Below are 12,403 nucleotides of genomic sequence, written 5' to 3'. Positions count from 1 at the left end.
TCCTCAGTCTTTTTGCCACTCTCCTGCACTCCAGCCTTCACCTCCACTCTGATTCCTGCTCTGAGGCCTTGGGCTTCTCAAAGGTAAAGTTCACCATATCTAGCCTGACTCACACCGCCAAACCTGCTTCCTGGACATCTTTGTGCCATGCCACTGAACACATATTTCCTCCCTACCACTTCTGACTTTCCACTTCTAGCTCTGGGAAAAGTAATCAAATAAACACTACTATTCCTGTAAGGCCATGTTATGTGTAAGAAACTGATTCAAAAATTTTAAGAATGAGAACCATCCCTAATTGGTATAGGGGGCATAGATATGAAATCAGGGGCTGTTCTTGTGAGCAATAGTCTTAGAAATCAATCCCAAGCCCTCAGGGTTACTCCTAGAACCATAAGGAGAGGAGTAGTCAGTTGTTCTCTGAGTATCCAACATGCTAATGTGCGAGTTGGGGAAAGCAGCCCTGAGGGGGTGCTACACTGAGAACGCTAAATGTTTTGAGGACAAACGATATTTCAGACTTTTACCCCACTTCTGACTGTGCCAAAACACAGAGCAGTGACCAAGTTGATTCTGGAATCAGGAAATTGGCTTATTTGCATGACTTATACAATACCCTTATCTCTTAGGGCTGGTAAATCAGGAGCAAGTTAGGCTGGGAAAAAGTCAGTCTGACCAGTAAATTACTCAGTCAATAATTTCTATTATCTTCCATCATCTGCCCTCCCTGACCTGCTTGGACACTTCTGACACATTTGTCAGGCAGCTTAACATGCCTTGGTAAAAGTATGCACCATTCTGTCCAGTCTGAAACTGGGCTTCTAAAAATAAGCACACCAGTGTGAACTCACAGCAGAAATCACAGACACTGGGTCTGCCAGACTAAGGCAGGAGAAGATTCAGGCTAGCCTAGAACAACCATAAATTCATAAACTCAAAGATACACAGATGAAGGGGACCTCAGAGACCATTCTGTCCATCCCATATTTGAATGAGAATCCTCTACAATATTCCCAGCTTTTCCAATGTCCTTCCTGAAGCATGGCACCCAGAAAAGAGCACAGTACTGTCAGCTGTGGTCTAATCAAGTCATAGTGCAATGGTACGACGATCTCCTTCACTCTGGACAGTATGCTTCTCAATACAACTTAAGTTAGAATTTTTTGGCTGCCATATTACACTGTTCATTTATATTATACATGAAAATTCCTAGATTTTCCCCCCAATCTCATATTTAATGAAGTTGATTTTTGAATCCAAGTTTTTGTAGCCTAAGCCTGAGTTTGGCTTAAACTAACAGGTTCAAGAGGTTTAGGGATTCTTGTTTCTTTTGGCTATGCAATAGGCACTTATGAAACATAAAGTCTAATTTAAATTACTTTATTAATTGAAGTTTAACAATAAAAAAATGTAGACTTGGCTACTCTGATTAGTACAGTGAACCAAGACAATTCCAAAGAACTCATGATGAAAAAATATCTACTTCCAGAGAGAGAACAGATGAACTCTGAGTACAAATATTTTCCTTTTTTTCCCCTTTTTCCCTTCCTTCATTCTCTTCCTCCTTTCCTTCCTTCCTTCCTTCCCTCTTTCTTTCTTTCTTTCTTTCTTCCTTCCTTCCCTCTTTCTTTCTTTCTTTCTTTCTTTCTTTCTTTCTTTCTTTCTTTCTTTCTTTCTTTCTTTCTTTCTTTCTTTCTTTCTCTCTCTCTCTCTCTCTCTCTTTCTTTCTTTCTTTCTTTCTTTCTTTCTTTCTTCTTTTTTTCTTTATTTCTTTCCTTCCTTTTCCCCTGTCTTTTGCAATATGGCTAAAAAAGAAATATATTTTGCATGATTTCACATGTATAATTGATATCATAGTGTTTGCCTTCTCAGTGGGTGGGGAAGGATTGGGAGGGAGAGAATCTGGAACTCAAAATTTCAAAAGAAAAGAATGTTAAAAATAAATAAATGATAAATATCAATTAAAACTGAAAAAATACAAAGTATAAAGATATAGGAATTAAAAAGACACAAAATACTGCTCCCTGCTTCTAGTCAGGAACTGAAAGAAGTGCTCAAGGGCATTTCCAGTTGAGGAAAATATTTCTGACAGCCTTCTTTGTGCCTAGGCCAGTCTTTCTATTATTCAAACCATTAGGCTGGCAAAGCACCAGGTATAGATGAGCAAAAGATGCTGTGCCCTTAATAGCAGCAATAGCCTCAGGAGCCTACTAGAGCTCCTACTACACAAGTGGAGAACTTTATATTATCTTTCTTAAAATTTCATTTCATAAGACAATTAATGATTATTAAATTTCATCTCATTTTAGTTGGCCTAATCTTCTAGCCCACTGAGATATTTTTGGATCTTGACTCTGTTATCCAATGTTAGACATCTCTCTCAGCTTTGTGTCATCTGCACATTTCATGAACATGCTATCAATACTTTTATCTGAACCTGAAATGTAAGACCTATGAAGCTTAAATACTTTAGCCACATAATGAGAAGACAGGATTCATTGGAAAAGACCCTGATGTTGGGAAAGATTGAAAACAAAAGGAGAAAGGGATGGTAGAGGATGAGATGGATAGATGGTGTCATAGAAGCATACAACATTAGCTTGGACAGACTTCTGGAGTAGTGGAGGATAGAAGGGCCTGCTATGCAACCATGGGGTCAGAAAAGTTGGTTATGATTGAACAATATCTTTATCTGAGCAATTGAGAAAAATGTTAAGCAGCATAAATACCAAGAACAGATCATATCAATAGAGGGCTTCTTCTGAGCTGAAGTAAAGTCATTAATTTTTGAAGTCCAGTAATTTAACCAGTTCTGAATTGCTCTAAAGATACAGTTATCTATCCTACATTTCTTCATCTTGTCTACAAAGAAAGTTATTCAATAAATGTTTATGGAGTATCTACTATGTGCCAGGCATGATACTAACCCCTGGGGATACAAAGAAAGGCCGTGATCTCATGGAAGTTAATCTAACGGGGAGATAACATGCAAGCAACTGTATACAAACAATCTATATACAGGATAAATTGGAGATAGTTGGAAGAGTGGAAAGTATGAGAATTTATGGCAATTGGGAAAGGCTTTCCATAGAACATGGTATTTCAACAGAGCTTGAAGGAAGCCAAGAAAGGCAGGAGGCAGAGATGAGGAAGAAGACCATCCCAAACATGGATGATATTCAGTAAAAATGCTCTGAGCTGGTTGTCAGAGTGTCTTGTATAAGAAACAGTAAGAAGTTCAGCATTAATGATCTTGGAGTATATAGAGGGGTATAAGGTATCAGAAAGTTGGAAAGGTGGAGGGACAAGTTAGGAAGGGCTTTGAACACCAAACAGAAGATTTTATATTTGATCCTGGAGGCAATAGGGAACCACTGGAGTTTGGAAAGTGAAGGTTCGACCTTCACTTTTAAAGGATCACTTTAGGAGTAGCTAGGTGGCACAGTGGATAGAGCACCAGCCCCAGATTCAGGAGGACCTGAGTTCAAATCCAGCCTCAGACACATAACACTCACTACCTATGTGACCATGGGCAAGTCACTTAACTCCACTGCCTAGCTTAAAAAAAAAGGGATCACTTTAGCAGATGAGTAAAGGATAGACTGAAGAGTGACTTGTATCAGGGAGATCAACCAAATGGCTCCAGGTGTGAGGTGACAGTGGGTAGCAGCAGTGCCAGAGGACAGAAGGGAATACATATATGCAAGAGGAGTTACAAAGGAAAAATTGACAGACGTTGGATATGGGGGTGAGAGAGAGTGAGGAGTCTAGGATGACACTGAGGTTGCAGGCCTGGGTTTCTGGGAAGATAGTAGTACCCTTAACAGTAATAGGGAAGTTAGGAATAGAGCAATTGGAAGATAGTGACTTTATGAGAAATCACGACACAGTAGAACAAATCCAAAAGAATGAAAACTTAGAAAACAATGTGAAATATCTCACTGGAAAAACAACTGACCTGGAAAATAGATCCAGAAGAGAGAATTTAAAAATTATTGGACTATCTGAAAGCCATGATCAAAAGAAGAGCCTAGATATCATCTTTCAAGAAATTATCAAGGAAAACTGCCCTGATATAGTAGAACCAGAGGGCAAAATAGAAATTGAAAGAATCCACCGATCTCCCCCTGAAAGAGATCCCCAAAGGAAAACTCCTAGGAATATTGTAGCCAAATTCCAGAGTTCCCAGGTCAAGGAGAAAATATTACAAGCAGCCAGAAAGAAACAATTCAAGTACTGTGGAAACACAATCAGGATAACACAAGATTTAGTAGCTTCTACATTAAGGGACCGCAGGGCATGGAAGATATATTCCGGAGGGCAAAGGACATAGGATTACAACCAAGAATCACCTACCCAGCAAAACTGAGTATAATCCTTCAGGGGAAAAAATGGTCATTCAGTGAAATAGAGGACTTTTCAAGCATTCTTGATGAAAAGACCAGAGCTGAATAGAAAATTTGACTTTCAAATACAAGGCTCAAGTGGAACATGAAGAGATAAACAGGAAAGAGAAATCATAAGAGACTTATTAATGTTGAACTGTTTGCATTCCTGCATGGAAAGATGGTATTTATAACTCATGAGACCTTTGTCAGTATTAGGGTAGTAGAAGGGGAAAAAATTATATGTATCTATGTATAGATAGATAGATAGATAGATAGATAGATAGATAGATAGATAGATAGAGGGCACAGGGTGAGTTGAAGATGAAGGGGTGATATCTAGAGAATAAAATTAAGGGGTGAGAGAGGATTATACTAGGAGAAGGAGAAAGGAAGACGTAGAATGGGGTACATTATCTCGCACAAAACAGACAAAAAAAGGTTCTTACAGTGGATGGGAAACAGGGAAGGTGAAAGGAAATGAGGGAATCTTATTCTCATAGGATTTGGCTTAAGGAGGGAATAACATACACACTCAAATGGGTATGGAAATCTGTCTTACCCTACAGGAAAATAGGGGAGGAAGGGGACAAGAGAGCAGGGGGATGATAGAGAGAAGGGCAGATTGGGAAGGGGTAATCAGAAGGAAGTACTTCTGAGGAGGGACAGGGTCAAAAATAATAGAATAAATGGGGGGGGCAGGATAGGATTAAGGGAAATAGAGTTAGTTTTTCACAACCTGTCTACTATGGAAGTGTTTCGCATAACTGCACAGGTATGGCCTGTATTGACTTGCTTGCCTTTTCAATGAGTGTGGTTGGGGTGGGAGGAAGGGAGAAAATTTGGAACCCAAAGTTTTAAAAACACATGTTTAAAAAAAATGTTTCCACATGCAACTGGGAAATAAGAAATACAGGAAATGAGGTACAGAAATCTATCCTGCCCTACAGGAAAATAGAAGGGGAAGGGGATAAGAGAAGTGGGGGGAGAGATAGAAGGGAGGGCAGACTAGGGGAAGGGGTATTCAGAATGCATGCCATCTTGGGGTGGGGTGAGGGGCAAGATGGAGTGAAAATTTGGAATTCAAAATCTTGTAGAAGTAAATGTTGAAAGCTATAAATAAATAAATTTATATTAAAAAAAAAAAGAAAAGTAGAGACAATGGAAAAAAAATAAAAAAATCACTTCTTCCAGCCGAAAGGTCAGACTTTAGAAGAGATGGGAAGATTTGGGAAGTGAATTCTTGTCTATGGTGTAGGATGGGAAAAACAGGATTCAGCCTTTTTAGGCTACAGCTTGATATAAAATTGATGAGATCTTGGCATCTCATGAGGATCAGAAATGACATGCTTGGTTTGATATTTACCAATCTAACTAATCAAGAGAGCTTTAAACTGAAAATGGAGGGAGAGGGAGAAAAACAATAAATCTGAATGCTATGGAAGACATTAAGTGGAAGAAATTTTAACAGTAGAAGTTATCCATTTGTTCACAGTAAAAAACAACTATTAAGTGGATGAAATATGGTGTGGCCATACTTTTTTGCCTTGGATGTCTATGGCCCCATTTGAAGAAGAGGACACTGAGGCCCATAAAGATTAATTGACTTGCCTGAAGATCACATCGATAGTAAAGAGCAGAGTTGGGTATGAGTCCAAGTCCTCTAATTCCAAATCCAGTGCTTCTTCCATTTGACTGCCTTGCCCCTGCTCTGGTGAACCATGGCATGAGCAGGTGTACCACCTGTCAGACACATCTAGATTCATGGCTAACCATTAGGGACTCCTCCACAACATATGGCCCGCTGGCCGCCTGTGGTCCACCAAAGGATTTTGGGCAGCCTGCAAAAAAATGTAGAGAATATAAAAAAAAGTAAAGATGTAATGAGTTCTTTGTCCGTGCCCTGCTTAACCTGCCTCATGTAACTTGACAGGTGGGTTGCCATGGCGCACGCGCTCCTGATTGTCACGTGACCTGTGGCAACCAACCATAATCGTCGGTCTGTCTCTAGTCCGTGAGGAGTGAGAGTCATATCTTTTTGCTATGTTTTCAGTCCTTACTGGCGTTGAACAGAGACAGAGTGTAGCCACACGCCAACACAGCTGACGCCCACTAAGAGATGAGCAGCTACAACCCCCCAGCCTTGCTGCCGGCCGCCCTCCGAGTTACGAGAGTGTCCAGTGCTCTGTCCAAGGTCTGACACTCACTTCAGTATTTCTTTGTATGTGAGCAGTTGCTGTGGAGATTTTTTGGTTCTAACATTAAAGTTTTGGGGGTGACTGTAAAATGGGTGATAAAAAAATGGAAGGTCATATAAGAACATAGAGTGTTTAATCCAGAGTGGACAAATAGATACTTGTTTACTTACACGAGAGACAAAATATTGTGCCTTGTTTGCCAAGAAATAATAGCCATTCAGAAGGAATATAATCTTTGTCAACATTTCGAATCAAAACATCCTGGCTTAAGCAAATTGGACACCAACGAAAAGCAAATTAAAAGCATCCAAATTGTTGAAAAATCTCAGTGAGGAACAATGATTTTTCAAGAAAGTAAACTCAAAAAATGAGGTGGCTACTAAATCACATTTCTAAAGAAATTAATTTCAAACATGATTCCAGAGTGTGATATACTAATTGCTGACAAGAAGTGTAATATGTCCCATTAAGTAAATGTAAACAGTAAGAAAACCTGAAAATGTATTAAAACATACCACTTAGCAAAATAATTTTTTAACATTCATACGATTTCATGATAAATAAAAATCTTAAGTAATAAGCATAATTAATTGATATTAGTTGAAATTTCCCTTTTTAATATGTTTTTTTCTTTTGCAAAATAGTTTAATCATTAATTATACCTTTACTTGAAAAGTGAGGTGCTAAAAACATCTGCAGCCCAAAGAAGTTTATCCTATTTTAATTTTGGCCCCTACCTACTGCCAAGTTGTGCTGGTCTGCATTAGAATGTGCGCTCCTTGAGTGCAGGTACTGTTTTTTGCTCATTTTTGTAACTCTGGCACTTAGCATAGTGCTTGGCCAAAGTAAGTGCTTTAATAAATGCTTATTGATTAACTGACTCAACCTTGTTATAGCATTGTATGACACATAGGAATAAAAATCTCATTTCTATGATGTGCAGAGCATCAGATTTTTTAAGTCTTTTTGATACATTTTGTTTCTATACCAATTATTTCCCTACTCATACTATGTTCTCTTGTAATACCCCCTCCTCTGCCAAATCCCAACTCACCAACACATCAAATGAGTCTATCAGAGTGTGCAAAATGCATACATCTACATCATCCAAAGAGGAGATATTTCATCAATTGTCTTTGGAACCAAAATCAGTCATTGAATTTAATTTGAGCTGCTTTTCAGTGTTGTTTTCCATAACATCGCTGTAGTAATTTTTTATATTCTCTTGATTGTTTCTTATTTCAGCTCTGTATCAGTTGATGAGAGGCGATGTTGAAAAGTGGATGAAGTTGGACTTGGAGCCAGGAATATCTCGGTTCATGTCCTGACTCTGACACAGACTAGCTGTGGACCCTAGGAAAATCTCTCAGTGCTCTAGGCAACTCTTTATAAGTTTCAGAAAAGATGCTGAACAGCATTACTAGAGGTAGTTTTCTCACCAAGGTCACTGTTCCATCAGTTCATATGAATGTTTCTCAGATTTCCTCAAGCTTACCCTTTCTCATATTATAATGACATTCTATTCTATTCTATTACATTGATATACTACTAAAGGAACTTTGCAATTTCCAAAAGCAATTCATTCTCTTCTCCATCTGTTCAGTTCTAGTTTGAACTTGTCCATTGGCAGTGTCTATTTTATGTATGTATGTATGTATGTATGTATGTATGTATGTATGTATGTGTATGTATATATGTATCTTTAGAGATAGGTATAGGTATATATGAATATATGTATGAATATATGAATATGTACACACATATCCATATATGTGCATATGTATGTCTATATATACATTTATGAATAAGCTCTATAGGTTGTCCAACCAATGGGATGTCATAATCTGGACAAGAGATGTTTTTGTCCACTTATGAATGATTGTCAGATTCTTTGGAGTGTTTATGAATTTCATTTTGAAGGCACTGCTATCTTCCAGTGCTTTATGCAACCTAAACAATATCCTTCACAAATAGGAGTCTCTGGAAGATCCCAGAGTCTATACAGAATTTCTTTTCAACATGGACTCTGCCCTGGGTCTTCTTCATGACAGTAGCACACATCTTTGACAAGCACACATCACCCTGTTTTATTCCTCATCTAATTTTAGTGACTAGAGCAACAAAGTTATATGCCATTATATCGTTCAAGGAATCCTGATTAATGTTGATATGTGGATGGGAGATACCCTGTTGGAGGAGAGCCTTTCACCCCAAACTGTTTCCTCTTCCTAACTTCCCTATTACTATTGAGGATACCGGCCTCCTCTTAGTAACCCAGACTCACGCTCTATCATATCCTCAACTCCTTACTTTCTTATCCCCCTATCCTACCTATTGCTAAAAGCTGTCAATTTTACCTTCATAAAAGTTCTTGTTTACATTCCCTTATGTCCTCTGACACTGCCACCACCCTAGCACAAACCCTCATCTCCTCACACTTGGATAACTTGCAATAGCCTGTTGGTTAGTTTTCCTGCCTCAAATCTCTCCCTACTCTAGTCCATTCCCCACTCAGCTGTTCATCTATCTTCCTAAAGTACAAGTTTGACCATGTCACCTTCCTATTCAATCAACTCCAGTGACTCCCTTACCTTCAGGATCAAATTTAAAACCCTCTGTTTGGCTTTGAAAGCTCTTCCTAACTTGGTCCTCTCCTACTAGACCAGTCTTAACTATATCTCACTCCAGCCATGTACTCTGCACTTCAGTGACACTGGCCTCCTTCATCTGTTCCTTGTGCAAGACATTCTATCTCCTCACTCTAGAAATTTATACTGGCTGTGTTCCATGCCTGGAATGTTCTCCCTCCTCATCTTTACCTCCTAGCTTCCCTCAAGTCCCAGTTAAATCACACTTTCTGCAAGAAGCCTTTCTCCATCTCCTTTAATGCTAATGCCTTCTCCCTGTTTATTATTTTCAATTTGTCCTGTATTTATCTTGTTTATACCATTTTTTTTGGCACGTTGTATCCCTCATTGTACTGTGAGTCCTTGAGAGCAGGGACTGCTTTTTTTTTCCTTCCCTTTTTTTGTATCCCCAGTGCTAAGGTACTGTTTCAGTGCCTAAAACATTTTTCTTGTTCTATAAGTGCTTGTTGACTGATTAAAACAAATAGACTTTTTGTTGACTGATTAAAACAAATAAACTTTTTTTTTGCCTTGATAAAGATTATTCCAGTTTATTACAAGGAAAAAAAGTATACATTTTGTTTGGTATTCACTTGAAGACATTTGATCTAAGTGACCTCTTTCTTTTGTAATCAGGCAGTGAAAAAAAAGTAGAAGTCATTCTTTTTTTGTGATTGTATATGCCACATAATGGAGTTCACCCAGCATGTGATCTTTTCTGGCTTCTAATCCAAATATTTGCCATCTTCATTTGAGTCTTAGCTCTAGCTGAAGAGGCTCCAGTCAAAGGGCATAGGGCAGCCCACCAAATTCTGGGTTCCATTCTATCCCCAACATGGTGGTCAGGATCTTTCAACCATGAGAAACTGTCCAGAACTTAGGGCCTTCCCTTGCTGGTGCCCACCAAGACTGTGGGGAGCTGTTGCTGTGAAGGGTGGCACATCAGTGTTTTTGTTAAAGCCATAACTGCTGTTCTGACTTCTTCTCCTTCTGGAAACTAAAGCTTGTTCTCATCCTCAGTTTCCATTGTTTTTGAGCAAAGTAATCAGCCCAGGCAGTGCTTGCTCAGGATTTCAGGATATAGTTCACCTTCAGCACAGTCTCATTGATAGTAGCAGCATCTGACTCAAAGTAGAGATGTTTGTAGATAGAGATGGTTAGATAGGCAAGTTTAAACATCGCGTGACTTGGGCTTTTTTCTTCAGCAACGTGGCAGGCACATAGCAGGTCAGAATCAGTTGAAGTGGGTTTCTGCTTAATCCAGAACTTTGTGCTGGCCTTTTAGTGACTTTGTCTCCAGAGATATCTAGCTGTACATTCATCATGAATCTGAGTTGAATCATCATTGAATCATGATGACTTTGAAAGATTTGGTGACTGTACAACATGTCTTGGACTGTGGCTATGTCAGTCTGAGGATCCTCCTCTGAAAACCCTTCTCCCCGGAACTGTTCTTTTGCACAAGGCAGAACTTCGAAGTGCTCTGGCTCTTTAGGTGCTCTTTAAATGCTACATCTTAGCACTAAAGGGTGCATTCTAAGTCCAGGGGGCTGGTGGAGTTGGGCTCCACCCTGTTTCTTCAGACGATACTGAGGACCTGACCCCCGTGAGAGCCCTTCCTCCCCTTCAGTGCCTTCTGTAAGATGTCCTTCATGATGATCTTCATACTGTCCACCTGAATAAGGGAGAATCCATGAGCAGCATTTATTTAAGAACAAAGAGTAACTGTTTGGCTGCCAGACCAGGAGATGAATATTTCTCAACCAAGGCCAAAGTGGTAAAGCCAAATTTATGAATAGGCTCATTGGAATCCAGGGAGGGAAGTCTGCGTCAACCTCACCAACGTCCTAAGCAATATGGCGACAATAAGCACTAACGTTGTCATTGAGATTGGGTTCTCGTCTTTCACTTGTATACTGCCAGCAGATTAGGCTGATTAGGTCATGCACCTTGGCATGTGCTATGGTCACAACTGTCGTTGGTAGCAGTCTGTCTTGGCTTGTGTACAGTGGGAAGTAGATACCAATTTTTTTTGGTTGCTGTGGTATGACCCTTCCCATCAAATTTGGAATACTCATTAAAAGGATTATTCAGCTGGAGCAGGCACTGCTCTAGGCACAAGGGGAGGAACAACTGGCCTCTCCACATTTGAAGACTTGACTTTGAAGTTCTTTTTTTCAAACAATGAGCTGAGCTCCTCTGAATGAGAAGCATTTCTTTCTTTCCATGGGACATTCTTGCATTCCATCTGGTTTTGTCTCTCTTTTCAAAGTCACTCTAATCTTTGAGCTGTGTTTGAGTGTCTTCTGGTGCCAAAGTCCTGACTTGAGGTAATGTCAACAGATTGGACATAGACATAGCCCTGAGTTTCAACATTGTTTCTTGGCATTTCTGAGCCATTGTCTCCAGGCACCAAAGCTCGCTGAAACTTTTCCAGATCTATAACATGATCAGTCAGGACCATCTCACACATCCCTGTGTCATCACTGGTCATATGGGATTGTCAGATATGAGCCAGAATGATCATTGGGTTATCCAAGAAGGCCATTCTTTATGGAGGCCAGTTTCCTTAAAAGTCTACTTTCTCCTCTTCATATTGTTTAAAGGGACCACTGGAATCCTTGGGATGAGGGTGAAAGGGGGTGGGAGGAGGTTGTATCCTCCCAGGACCAGTTCCACTCCACTTTATGGGGCTCTCCCCTTGCCCCAAGCCAACCTTGGATTGGCCTTGCCATCCCCACAGCCTATGCCGCGGCTCTGGCCCAGCCAACAAACAGACTTTTAAAAGAAAACATATATTCATTTTGTTCCCATTTTGTGTGTGTGTGTGTGTGTGTGTGTGTGTGTGTGTGTATGTATGTGTGTGTGTACCAGCACAAATAATACTGCTATGAATACTTTGTTGTATATGGACCTTTTCTTTCTGTCTCTGACTTTGTTGCACAAGGTCAGTACTGTGATAGCTGGGTCAAAGGGGAAAGAATTAGATTTTGCAAAGTTTATGTTCATAAGTAATTAAGCAAAAAAAAAAAGCCATAAAAACAACAAGTCTTCAAAGACTTGTTGCTCAACAAATTTTGATGAATTGAATTGAAAATAGTCTCAGGTGAAACTGACAGATGTGAGGGCGATGCCTGGTTACTTTCAGTTTCTTCTTTCTGTTATTTCATGAATTTATTTTTTTATTTGGGGG

At 39.5% G+C, this 12,403-nt stretch overlaps 1 pseudogene; it reads right to left on the bottom strand.

The window, feature by feature from the left end:
• Window positions 1-10,075: 10,075 nt before the first annotated feature.
• Window positions 10,076-12,017, bottom strand: LOC110212685 (target of rapamycin complex 2 subunit MAPKAP1-like; annotated as a pseudogene).
• Window positions 12,018-12,403: the final 386 nt, after the last annotated feature.

This window comes from Phascolarctos cinereus, unplaced genomic scaffold (assembly GCF_003287225.1).
Source record: "Phascolarctos cinereus isolate Bilbo 61053 unplaced genomic scaffold, phaCin_HiC Scaffold_2;HRSCAF=192, whole genome shotgun sequence".
Classification (NCBI taxonomy): Eukaryota; Metazoa; Chordata; class Mammalia; order Diprotodontia; family Phascolarctidae; genus Phascolarctos; species Phascolarctos cinereus.
Note: the sequence above shows the minus strand (reverse complement) of the source record. Positions and strands in the feature narration are given on the sequence as shown.